The sequence below is a fragment of the Heliangelus exortis genome, chromosome 15, assembly GCF_036169615.1.
Source record: "Heliangelus exortis chromosome 15, bHelExo1.hap1, whole genome shotgun sequence".
Taxonomy (NCBI): domain Eukaryota; kingdom Metazoa; phylum Chordata; class Aves; order Apodiformes; family Trochilidae; genus Heliangelus; species Heliangelus exortis.
In genome coordinates, this window is record NC_092436.1 from 2652918 (window position 1) to 2666298 (window position 13381).

The 13381-nt window shown below is 48.3% G+C and overlaps 2 long non-coding RNA genes across 2 annotated transcripts; one reads left to right on the forward strand and one right to left on the reverse strand.

Annotated features, from left to right (window-relative positions):
- Positions 1-361: 361 nt before the first annotated feature.
- On the forward strand, positions 362-7571 carry LOC139803048 (uncharacterized). The gene is made up of 3 exons (XR_011728857.1): positions 362-931; positions 1683-1766; positions 6618-7571. It is a non-coding gene; the product is annotated as an uncharacterized lncRNA (long non-coding RNA).
- Positions 7572-8009: 438 nt separating this feature from the next.
- LOC139803047 (uncharacterized) lies at positions 8010-8570 on the reverse strand. The gene is made up of 2 exons (XR_011728856.1): positions 8293-8570; positions 8010-8163 (listed from the first exon to the last, which is right to left on the reverse strand). It is a non-coding gene; the product is annotated as an uncharacterized lncRNA (long non-coding RNA).
- Between the last annotated feature and the right edge of the window lie 4811 nt (positions 8571-13381).

The following is a 13381-nucleotide window of genomic DNA, read 5'->3' on the forward strand; positions in this document are numbered from 1 at the left end:
GGCACAGCAGTATTTTTGTCTGTTAAATTTGTGCCCTGGACTTCTTGTTCGCCCTCAGTACGTCTGGCAAAATTTGGGAAAAGAGAGGAAATAATAGAAAACTCGCCTAGTGAATTTCTTTTTTAAACACGAGATCTAAAAAATCTTCGAAATATACCGTCGGTGAGAAGCTCTCGGGTACATTTAAGCGGGATTAGTGCGTGGAAAAAAATTGCTTTTTTTCCCCCCACCCAGAGAATTTCACTTCCGCTGAGGGCAGCGTTATCCCGGAGCGGTGCCGCCGGACACCCGCGTTATATGCAGCTTCTACAGCTGGTGCTTATTTTTCAAATCAGAGTTTAAAAAAAAAAAGGTGAAAAAAGGTGAAAAAAGAAGGAAAAAAGCAGGGATGCTACAGAATATTAGTCCTCTGGAAATGGAATTCACCGACGGCCCAGCCGCAACCCGCTCACCCCGGGTGCACTGCGGGGGCACCCCGCACCCCGACTCGCACCACCTGTACCCCCCGTTGGTCCCGGGGAACCCCCGTCCCACCGGGTCCGATTCCTCCCCCTCCGCCGGTCCCCCCCCACCTCCCAAGCCTCCGCGCATCCCTGCCGCGCACCGGCCAGCCCTCCGGAGGAGCCGGTTACGAACCGCGGTGTGTTCCGAGCCCGCGGAGCGGCCAGAGCAGAAGCGCTGGAGGCTGAAAACTGTGCGGAGCGTTAAGGAAAAAAATATTTAAATATATATATTAAAAAAAAAAAAAAAAAAAGTGAGGTAACCCCTCTGGAATCGAATTTCCCAGCGTATTTGTCAGAGCTGACGAAGCGCAGAGGCCCGGAAAGAATTTATACACGGTATAAAGATGTCAAAGACTGCGCGGAGCGCGGAGTCGCTCCCCGGCCTCCGCAGGCGCGCAGCTGCCGCGAAGCTGCGGAGCGAGCCCGGGGTGAGGGGCGCTCAACAACAATCCCCCCCCCCTTCCCTTCCCTCCCTGCCCCCGGTCTTGGCTTTGTTTCCCAGCCCCGAAAGGAGTCGAGGAGCCGGAGGAGTCGAGAGGGAGCCAGGGGTGGGCAAGCCCCGCGGACACGCGTGGGGAGAGGCGATGGGGGCCGGTGGGGCGGGCGCAGACGTGGGGGGGCGGGACGGGGCGCACGGAGCTGTCGGGGAGGGACAGGCAGTGACACGCGTGGGGCGGGACGGGAGTTGGGGGTGATGATGGTGGTGTTTGGGAACACGCGTGGGACCCTCCCCCACTTACCGGGCGGGTGCGTTCGGCGGCGGCAGCGGGGTGCCGGGCCCGGCGGGGGCTGTGTGCGCCCCGGCCGCCGCTCCAGGGTTTTCTTGGGAGATTTCCCCGTCTCCTCCTGACGTCAGCCCCGTCCCAGGGTGCTGCAGACGGGGGAGGGCCGGGGGCAGGGCCGGCAGCACCGGGAGACCGGCGGCCCGGCAGCTTCCTCCCCTCACCTCGGTCCTGCCGCCAAACGCAGCCCCCGGCCCGGCCCCCCCCACAACACCCACCCCCGCTGCTGGCCCTCGGGGCTTCTTCCGTGCTCCCGGTTATAGAGCCCCTGCTTTCTTAATTTCCACCCGCCTGGTGTTCTTGTCCTTGTGAGGAGTGATAAGGAAAAGCAATTCTTTTTTTTTTAATTTTTAGATTAAAAAAAATAATTATTTTCATTTTTAATTTTCTCCCCCAGGAGATGCCCTGAAATAAGCTCCTGGTTCAGGATTTCAGCACTGAATATTTCGAGGTAACAAATAGCTGGGGCTGGACAACACAGGTATGTCCAGCCCAAACATCCATCCCCAGGCCCTTTGTCTAGTTGAATTTTCCAGGGATGCTTCTGGAGTTTCAGACACTTTGCTTCTCATCCCAAGCCCCTTGGAAGGTCTCCTCTCAAGAGCAAAACCATGCTGTGAGCAAGCAAACACTGTGCTTTCCTATGCAGAGCAGGTCACACAGGCACATACACACACACAGAGGTTAGAAATGTAGCTGGAAACCAAGGACAACAAGTATGGAATGGATCAGAAAGATAAATAGCATAAAATCAGGAACAGTCCAGTCCCATACTCACCATTTGTTACAGAGAAAAAGAAGTAAATGGGATTCACATGTCGAGCATTAGCTGGTCGTTAGTCTGTAAGATAATATTAACTTTAGTGATTGCTGCTTTACTCCAGTTTTCCAAAGGCAGTTCCAGGAGGAGCCCAGCCTGTAATTTAGGATGGCACATACTGTGTGAAAGAGGCTTTGGCATTGGGGCCTACCAGCACATCAAGGTGATATTAACATAATAAAACCTTTGGAGAAGGGAGTAGGAGCTCATAAATTAATACATTCTACTTGTTTAATGCTCAGACCTAACAGAGATCCCTGCTCAGCTGATCAGCCCCACTGCAGTCCAACAGCTGGCTGAAAGGTGTTGGGAAATTAAAGAGCAGGAAGATGATTGTCTTTAAATCAATGTTTAATGATGTGGTATTAGGAGAAAAGTCTTCCTCCAGCAGACGTTGACATATTGGGGATGGAGGGGAGCTTCCAGGCTGCCTGAGGAGCTGGGGAGACACCTCCATTTCTCCCAGTCTTGCAGGTGGCCTTGATGTCCTCAGCATGGTGACACAGCTGGCTTGGCACTGGGCTTGGCTGAGGGCTGATCTAGTAAAGGCTTTGCTCAGGTCTTTGGGGGGTTGCTGAGGAAACTCCTCCAGGATGCTGAAGTGCTGCAACATTTTCAAGTCGTGACTATGATCAGATGAATATGGCAAATGCAGAGAACATCCTGCCTGTGTTCAGCATGGGGCAGGGCTGCCAGGATCCATCTCTCATAAAGCTCAGCTATGGATGCAGAAATATCCCCCTGCGCAGGACTAAGTTCCTAGAAGGAGAAGCTCTGAGGCATCTCCCTCTTAGCAGGGAATCAGAAGAGCTCTGGAGAGACCAATAAGTGGTCAAAGATCACACAGCAAAGGAGAGGCAGGGCTGGGGCTGGCCCATGGGCTGCAAGAGCAGATTATGTACAGACCCCACCCCTCCTAGCCTGGAACAGTATCCTCACTGAGCTGGGATGGAAGCTTCTGACCTTCTGAAACCTCTGGCTGTGCACTGACAGAGTGCTCCAGGTACTAGAAAAATAAACGAACCTTTAAGACAAGATGTAGGAGTGAACTTCTGGATGTGGTGTCTAAACCAAGGGGAAAACAGAAGCTGTGGGTGTAAATCTTTCTGTAGGTGCCCAAGTCTTGTTACTTCTTTTGTGCTTGATCCCAAGATGGATTAATTAGTCACAGTGCTCAGCCATCCTAAAGCTTCTCCCCCAGAGAAGACATCAGGTGGATTCAGGTGCTAAGAGGACGCAGGGGCTTGTGCCAAAAGGCACCCAGCATTGCTGGGGACAGGAGGGACAGAGCACCCACTGCTGGCCCCTCATCACCAGGTGACCCTCCTGCTGTCAACCAAACCAGAATCAAACCACCCCAGGTTCCAAAAGGATGGTTTCCACAGCTCCTTTCTCACATGAAGGTAGCACAAACTGTTTGTACACAAACAGAAAAACTCTCTGAAATTGTCTTTTCTTAATCATCACAAACATTTGTTTTGAAAGTCACTCTGTATTTCCAAATATAGTGAAAAAAGGAATTTCCAAGCTTGTTCCTTGATTTGCAGCCTTCCCTTTTAGTGCATCCTTGGAAGAGTGTTGAAGAGGCTGCATTGCTTTGGGAGAAACTGGGATATTTGGAATATGACTGGGTTGTAATGTTTCTAAACTTCCCAGAAGAGAAAAATTGCAATGGAATAAGATTTTTTCTGTGCACGCAAATTAGTTTTGGAGCCAAATGGAAAGGAGAGCTCAGAGAAAAAAAAAAAAAAAAGACAAATTGTTTGGAAAATATTGTCTTTCCCAAGACCAACTTAACCGTATGGGGGAAGGGAGTCAATGCTGACATTTTTCCTTTATATTTGAGTCCAGCAGCCCTCCCATCCACTCTGCTGGGAGGTTTGTGAGTCAGACCTGCAAGATCATCCTTTCAGGGTAATATTTCCAGAGTTTCAGTCCCCTCCCTGCTTCACTCCTATTCCCCACAGAAAGAAGTTGGGGTCCTCCCCCCCTCTTTAATTTATGGTAAGAGCAATGGGATGGGACCCAGAGCTGTCCCTGTCACTCCTAAACTCATCCATAGCTTGGCATCACTGGAATTGAACTCCAGGAAGGGCAGAGCAGCTCCATCACTTAGAAAAGAGCTCTGGGAGTTTATGCAGAGCATTCTGAAAAGCAGAAAGCATGCTGGAGCAAGAAAAACTCAACATGAGGAGTAGGAGAAGTCCTCTTTCCAGCCCTGCCCAGCCTCCTGGTGTGACTCCAGCAAGTCAACTCTGAGCTTTATGTGCCTGCAACCAACCACCCCGACCTCCCTGCAGGGTGTGGGCAGGTTAAGGCAGGAAAAAGGTGTTAGGCAAAAGGAAGAAATTATAAAAGAGAAGAATTTACTGGCATTATGGTCATGCTTGGGAAAGGTTGCTGTAGCCACACTGGATGGATGCTGCTAGACCTGATTTCTTTGTGGACAAAATGAGAGGGTTTGGGGGGGCATTGGTGCCTTGGTGGTTAGAGGGAAAGCTTTGTTGTGGCAAGGAAATCCCTTCACTCCTTTGAAATGGCTGAATTTCCCATCATTGCCATCTTTAAATAATGAACACAAACAATACTCAGCATCCCCCACCATCAATGGTGACATTTATGCAACACCAGAGAAAACAGCAGCAATTGTATCAGCAATTAGCAGGGAGCAGAGTGTGCAGGATGCTTTGAAGAGATGTTGGGAAAGAGGGTTGTGTTCTGTGTGTGTGTGGTTGTGTTTATTCCCTGGTGACAAGCTGCTAACAAGCTGCAAACCAAGGATCACCCACAACAAACAAAAACAAACAAACAAAGTTTTGTAGAGGGTGGTAATACTTAGTTTAATTCTCTTAGGCCTTTAAAAATAATTATAGCTCTGTTCCTGACAACTGGAGAGGCCACATTTGCTCCAATAAAACTGCCTGTTATTCTTCAAGACTGACGTTTGGGGGTGGCTCCTTATACAATGTGGACATTAATGGGAGCAGACCTCAATCAATGAAATATTGATGTACTTCTTATCTTTGCACTAGGAGGATTTTTCATTCTGCAGCTTGTGGTCAGCTGTTTACTTGCCAGTTAAATCCCAACACATTTAATGACTTTCTAGAGATCTGCCTGAGGACTTACTGCCAAAAAGCAGGATCTTGGGGATTCAGGCATCAGTGAAAAGTTACTTAAGGTCTAGACACTGATCCAAGTATCTCCCTTGCAGTTTATTCCATTCTTTATAAATTCTGGGGGACAAAAAGTGATAAATGACACGTGCATCTTCAAAATGCTGTGGTGCTATATCTGACTCCCAGTATTTTGCTGAGCTTAAGATTATTCCTTGGAGTTTTAACAGAATAGCAGTCTTAGCTCATGAGCTGTCTGAACATCACCCTCAATCTGAACATGGCACCTCCTTAAACCAACTTCTCAGGTCCTGGCAGAAAAAAATATAATATAATATTTAGAGATAGTCAAGTCTACCTTCAGCTGAGAAGCATTTAGCTTTGGCCTCAACAGGGACCAAATGTAATTTAAGGGTAAATTTGTGCTCCTCCATGAAGAGATGGCAGCAGCAGAGATGTGCAGTGTTCTGGGGACCTGTCACTGAATATGTGTTTTATTCCTCCTGCTTCCTCAGGGACTGGCTTTGGGCCATGCTGGGAGGCAGGAGGGGGGACTTTGGTCTGTCCACTCTTCATTGCTGGTGTCAAATGGTGCTGTGGAGTGAGACTCTCTTGCCTCCTCTCCAGCCCTGGGGATTTTCTCTGTCTTGTATTATCATTGCTGTATCTATTACACTTAATGACTTCCAAAGTTGTTCTAAAAGTATTTAAGTGCCCGGTGATCCATCTGAAACTCATCTCCACTCTGTGCACAGGTCCCAGGCGTTAATCTTTATTGGTGACTGCTCTGGCCTGTGAGTGGAAATGAGGCAAATGTGCATTATTTGGCAGGAGCTGTATATGGGACAGAGCTCTCTGGCAGCACACACAGGGCCTCATACAAATGAGAACTGATGGCTTAATATTTTGTTACATTTTTCTCCACCAGAGTTATTACCTCCTAATTGCAGGGATGGATGAAATTGAGGAAAGTGTGCTCGTGCTGGAGAGGCTGCCCTGTATCAGCCTTGAGCTGTCACCCTGGGCAGAGTGAGGTCCAGGGGACTCCCCTCCTACTCCCACTTTCTGCCCTGTCCATGCTTGACACCAGCACATCCAACCACCTGTGGGTGAAGCTGGGTTAAACACAGGGTGGTGACATTTGTGAGGAAATTGGCACTTTCTGTGCTGTTTCAGGGACACAGAAACATGCAACCCACTTCTTGCTGATTTCTCAACGTGCACTTCACTACTCATGGACCTATCATACAGACTTGTGTGTAGATGATCTCTTCCATTGCCAAACTTATTCCTGAGATCAGGGAGAGAGAAATCAAGCTTCCAGAGGGAATCTGAGTGTGGCCAGCAGAGCCACTGATCCAAACCATCATTTTCTGTTCCTTGGTGTGTTTTACAGGAGAGCTTGGCGCCAGGCTGAGGATGCTCCAGGTGGATTTGGTAGTTCCACATGTAAAGACCTGTTGGATCTTGTTATTCCCAAAAGCTTTGCACTTCATGAGCTTCCTGGAGGAGCTTCCTGTGCACAGTGCTGCTCCTCCTGCCACCCCACCCTGGCTCTCCCCATGGACCAGAGGACATCATTCTGCTGAAGATGCTCAGACCACCACTCCTGAGCCCTCTCTGGTTTAGGTCACAGTATCAGAGCCAGACTGGCAGCTCTCTGGCTGACAGCAGATGTCTGATTGGTATCTCTGTCTCTGATTTACCATGATCAGCAGCAGAAGTTGAGAGGCACGTGCCTCTGAAGACAAAAGCAGCACGGAATAAAGATTTTCACCATCATCCCTCTGACTACTTTCAAAATCATCAGTGTCTTCCACCAAATGGCAGAGGTGTTTCTCTTGCCTGCTTTGGCAGTCAGAGAAAATGCTGATAGACCCTTTACAGAGACTGACTTTTCCATGCCACAGGACACAGGCAAATTTTTATTCCCTGTTTTCACAGGGCAAAGCTGGATGGTTCCAAGAGCACAGAAAAGTCCCTAGGAGGTACCATCCCAGGCTGGAAACCCAGAGCCAGGAGAGGAAAGGCATTTCTGGCCATTGAAAATATGGAGCATGATGTAAATAGGATTTCTCCAAAAGTATGAAAGGGCTGAGACCAAAGATGCTCATAGCAACGAAATAACAAGAACACAAATGAGTTTGGGTGCAAATATCTGGCGTTTAGAAAGCAAATGAATTGTCCATATGTGGATATTAAAAACACCTTCTAGCATTTTTGATCTCCCAAAGGCAAAGAAGACAAACCTGGAGCTCTCCCCAGGAATGGGCTGACCACAATGTAATCACCAACATTAGGTAGAAGGTTAAAATTAAACACCTGCATGGAAAGTGTTTGCAGAAGAGAAGTCTTCATTTGCTCATGAGCGACAGAATTAAAGGCATTCATCCAGTTCCATGAAATACTGTGAGATCTCAGGGTGGGAAGTGCTAAGCATTACAATTATTATTGACTATATATTAATATTTGTTATTTGAGAGGATTTGTGTGTGTGGAGAGAACTTGGAGGCTCTGGTCTGGCTCTATGTGCCGGGACTCTCGAGGGAATTTTTAGTGTCTACCACAATTATAGCTGAGGACTGAGTGAAACTTTGTGGTTTTACTCAACAAAACATTAAATTCAGTGACTGCCCATGTTTTCGGGGAAAAAAAAAAATGAAAAAACAATACAAATCCTTCAGAATGCATTTAAACAATATTTCCGTGGTGTGGCTGGAGAGGAATCTTCTTTAAAAGGGATCCCACATGGCTCAGAGACAAAACTAGAGGCTTCTGGACATAAAACTGAGCACTGCACACCAGGCTGTCAGGTATTTTAATCCTTCTCTGTCTCCTCCAGCCCACAGAGATCATCCACCTGCATGTCCTGCATGCACAAGTGGTTTTGTCTCTGTGCAGATGTACCTGGCTGGGGCATTTCTTGCTTCACCTTTTGGTACCTGCAGAGGAGAAGAGGAGAAAGCTTTCCCACCGACCTGGGGAATTTGAATTTTCCTGTTTTGAAAGATGACACGTTCTTCCTGCAAAATCTGCCAAAAATAATTTAAGGTGTTTGTATAATTGCTTACTGTATGTCTCAGGATTAGCAAGTGCATTTAGATGTTTAGTTTTAAGAACCAGAGTTTATTCTGCTTCATGCTTAGGTAAACACTGGAAGTTGGGATCCTTCAGAGCTCAGGTCCATCAGCTCTGGTGTCCTGCTGCTGGAGGTGACCCACAGCTGAGCTGCAGTGTCAGAGCCTGGATGTGGGTGCTGGGATGCAGGGACCAGAAGACCAGACTTAGATTGGATGTTAGAAAACAGTTCTGTACTCTGAGAGCAATGAAAAAATAGAGCAGGTTTCCCAGGGGGATTGTGGAGGTCCTTTCCAACCCAAATGATTCTATGGTTCTGTGGTTCTATGATTCTGTGACCACCAATCATGCCCCTCCTGGGCATCACCTCCTTTGTCTTCTGAGTGTTACCTCTTCATTAATTTTAAACCATCACATAATTTAATTTTAAACCATCACTTTCACCAGTAGAGCCTGGATAACTGCTGCTGCTCTGTCTTTACCACCTGGTGACCATGAGAAACCTCCTGTGGTTTCTGCTCTTGCATGTCCCCATGCAGCTCCTCCCCGGTGAGCTGGGGTCAGGACTCACACATTTAGAAATTGCTGGTATTAATACGTTTTAATTAATAAGTCTTTAGGACTGCAGGTGGGAAAAGCATTCCCCAGGCTTCCTTCAGCATTCATAACCTCTCCTCCCATCACCGCGGCATTTCTGAGCTGAGCTGTGGTTTGTTTTTTTTTAAACTCCAGCCCTTGTGTGACATATAATAACTCTGAAACTGCCTTACAAGCCAAGATTACAAGGTACAACATGAGGTGAAACAGTATATGGGAAATCAGGATGCATGAAAGATTTTGTACAAAGGACAGTTACCCACTGTACATAAAGCGGGGAGTTGCTCAGGGCAAACCTTTAGGATCTGATGGATTGTTATTCCTGGGATCCAGTGTTAAAGAGTGTTTATTTATTGTAGCTCCCTAGTCCTCCTCCCACAATGTCCCAGCCCCAGGGCTCTGAAAGATGAAGAAATGCTGCTTTTCCCTGACTGCCTCCTCACCCTTCCTCATCACCTGGGGATCTCCATCAGAGGCTGGAGCTCAGACCTGGGCTGCTCTTCTCCTGACTGCTCCCAATAAACACTGGAAACATGGTACAACTGTGCAGATTTAGCTCCCCTGCCCTCAGGAAACTCCTGCCTCCTTGCTTTGTCCCCTCATCCCATGTGTCTGTGTCCCATCCCTGCCACCAACCCGACGTGGCTGCCACCAAGGGTTCACACCTGATGTTTTTTGCTAGAGCTGCAAAAGGTGATATCCTTCAGTTCTGCTCCCACCAAATGAGCATTTCCAGTCCCCCCATGACCAGTGCAGATGCAGTGGGGGAGATCCTGATGGCTCTTCCCAGGCACCTTCCTCTTTGTTGGGTGACTCCAACTCTTCCTCAGCAAAGCCGGATGGAAGCTCTCCTGTGAAAATGACTGGAAACCAATTTTTTTTTTTTTTCTGGAGGGGGCCAGTGGTTTGTTTGGTACAGAATCTTCCTAGATTTGATTGAAGGAATACATGGGTGCTGAATTGAGGCCAGTCTAGGTCCCTCTTATGACAAGAGAGGCAGAAAAACAAGAAGGCTGTTAGCTGTGAACTTGTAGTTCTCCCATTATCTTTTTTTCCCAGCACTTTATTTGAATATCTTTTACAATTCTCCATTTTATGTTATCTAACTTCAAATTTAAAAACAATGCAAAATCATCCATCTCCACCTTTTTTTTTTTTTTTTTTTTTTTTTTAAAGTTCAGGTTATATTTGTTTTGCTTGGTATTTGTGAGCAGTGACTGTACCCTAAAGTCATGGGCTGTGACTGGCAGAGAAGGATACATCCCAAATCTGCTGCCAGCAATGACCCTTCTCATGGGGCTGGGAACTAGGAGGCTCTTTTGCCTCTGACAAAAGGGCTGTCCTGTTAGAAGCACCTATTATTTGGTGAGATATTCCTCTTGTAGAGATGGAAAGGAAATAACCTTGGAGGCCCAAGCTAGAAATGACATTATCCATTACTCCTGGCAGAACAAACCCAGGGTTTAGTCATGGGTAGTTGTAACCTTCTGAACTGCTGTGCTCCTGTGGCTCCCCTGGAAGGATTATTCTGCAGCTGAACACATTTCATCATTGGGAAATATTTCCTGATCTTCAGCCTAAACCCTTCCTTTCTTAATCTCATCCCATTACTCTTAGTTGTGCCCCATGAATAACTCTAAATAATTCCTCTCCCTCCTTGATGGTTACAGACTCCAAATACCTGCTGGCTGTTATCATGTCCCCTCAGTCATCCCCAGCTAATATGGATTTGTCTCTTAACCTTTCCTTAGAGCTCTCTCCAGCCTGGTCACCTTATCATGGTCCTCTGCTGTTCTCCAAACCCTTCCCTGCAGACTGGGGCCAGCAGGGCTGTCCCTGGGGACACACTGTGCCCTGCCAGGCTGTCACCCTCTCACACCTCATGGTGCTCCTTTCCCATCTCCTGCAGCTTCTTCAGATGGAGCCAAGCTTGGACTAAAATTATGTTTTCAACCTGCTTTGCATCTCTCCTTCCAGATCCTTCCTCAGCTCCTCTGCCTCATCCCAGGGAAAACGGAGCCAGGAGCCACCTTTTTCTCAGCAGGAAAGCTGCAGGACTTGCTGAGCTGCAGCAGAGATCCCATCCTGCCATGGCTTTCATTTTCTGCAGTCTTTTTCTCACCCAGAGGCTGTCTGGAGGATTATGTGTGTCAAAGTTGGTGGCTGGAGGAGAATCACAAGATGCACTCAGAGAAGCACCTGCCCAGCAGCTCTCTTCCAGAGCCCTCCCACAGACTGCCCATGGGCTGCTGAAAGATGCTTCGAGGTGCAGGGTCCTTCCCTACCACTTGGTTCCCATCACCCAGAGGCAGAGCTGAAACCTGAACCTCCTCCTTCCAGCCCAGGGCAGGCTCCTGCTAATTCCTCCCAGTGTAAATTCACACCTGGAGCTGTTTTTGACAAGGAGGGAGAGCAGGCTGGGAGAGGGCTTCCCAGCCACTACAAATTAGAGCTCTGAGTGGCAGCTCTGGCAGGGATGCTGCTGCACCTTGGGCTGCCTCAGGCTGCAGACTCTTGATGCTCAGCGTGCTCATCGTGGTATTTTCCCCTTGGTGTACAGCAGGTAATTATTTCTGTATTGGGCTGCAGCTCTCATCTTCCCCTGACCTGCAGTGCCTGCAGCAACAACAAGAACAAGAGCAAACAGGTGACTGGGAGCCCTGTGTGGGGTGAGGAGGACAGCTGCATCCATGCAAGCCCTTTGCCCACAGGATTGTTCTACCAACATCTGGCTGGAAGTCTCAGCACTGAGATTTTTGCCTTCTTCAGCACGTGAGGAGGATCCAGATGCATCTTGCTGGTGAGAGAAGAGATGCGCTGGGGCAAGTAGAAGCCCAAGGGCAAGGTCACATCTTTTATCACCTAAAGATGATGGGCTCTGCCCTCCAGAACTGTCCCTGGAGGTAAGGCTGCTGGGTCTTGTGCGAAGGCAGTGGGGGATCTGGACTGGGAGGGGAGATGGAGCTCAAGGTGCTCAGCTTGCACTCAGCATCATGTTGGTGATGGCTGCAAGGGCACTGGTCTGCCTCCTGGAGAGAGAAACCCAGCAGGCTCAGGCTGGGTTGGACTCCTCTGATCCAACCAAACTATCCTGGGAGGACTCACTGCAAACCACCACTCCTACACCATGAGGTTTGAGTGATGCCTGTGATTAGTGTGTTGGAGAGGAGCCTCCTTCCAGGAGGATCCATCCCTCCTGTCAGCACCTCCTCTGGAGCCAGGTGGCTACAAATCTGTAGCTTTCTTGCCAGGGAGCTGCCAGATGGAGTAGCTGACCTTTCTTCCAGCAAAGCAGCAATCATTGGGATCATGGTGACAAAGGTGAGACCTCATTGCACGAAACCACCTGAGCCAACCCCACACTTGTGCCCTCAGAAAGCCCAGTTTCACCCCATTACCATCACTAATCTCTCCATCAGGGGCAGGAGCTCCCTGTTCACATACATGGAGGCTGTCACCACAGCTTGGGGAGGGCAGTGTTGGGGATGTGGGGTGGGCAGAGCATGGTTGGGTCCTGTGGTGGTCCAGGGGGTGGAAGAGGAGGCTCATAGCTGGATGTGGAGCATCATTCCCTACCTTAATGCATCCAGCCCATGGCAGAAACATTTGGCTTCACACTCACAGCTCCTCCAGTGCTGCAGGCAGGTTGGTTGTCAGGCCAGGAAGCATTTTCCCCTTCAAAATAATACTTTGAATAGCACGAAACTGGCACCTCCTTATAATTATGAAGCTGGGGAGTTACACTGACAGTGTGAGTCACCTTGCCGTGTGCTTTGGAAGGGTGGTTGCCCGTGTTATGTACACAGGAAGAAAAGATTTCCATTTATTGTGGGCAACTGTACTGACATCCGTCAGTCACAGTACAGAAAATGGTTTGGTGTTGTGTGTATCCTGTTTTTCCCAAAGGTTTTGCTCAGCTGCACGTTTGTACAGCAGAATACTTTTTGGCTGTTCTTCCTCGTGCCTATTCTTTCAATAAATACCATTTCACTGTGATCTGACAAGCTCATACTGCTCCAGTGTAACAACTTGCCCATACATATTGTGGTGTTGTGTTAAAGAGCTCCCTCATTATTTCACTGCTGTGTGTATCTCCAGCATCTGTCAAGGCTTGTTTGATTCAAACGTGTTTGCCTTATCAGAGGGGAAAAAAAAAAACAACCCAACCTTTTAGAACTGTCACTGAGGGCAATTAATAATGTTTAAAAAAAACCCCACACCAAACAACCCCAAAAAACAAATAAAAAGAAGAATAGTGCACTGTAAGGAATGCCTTGCTGTTATGGCACCCAGGAAGAAACAAGGTATTGGAGCCAATTTGGAAACCAGCTGGGTGTCCCAGGCTGAAGGAATGTCCAAAATGGGGAGTGTCACATCAGGACATGGGTGATGGTTGGAAGCAGCAGAAGTGTGGAAGCTCCAGGGCACAGTCCCTCAAGGATTGACCTGTTCCCAGCATCAAGGCAAGGGGATGGCTGAGAAATG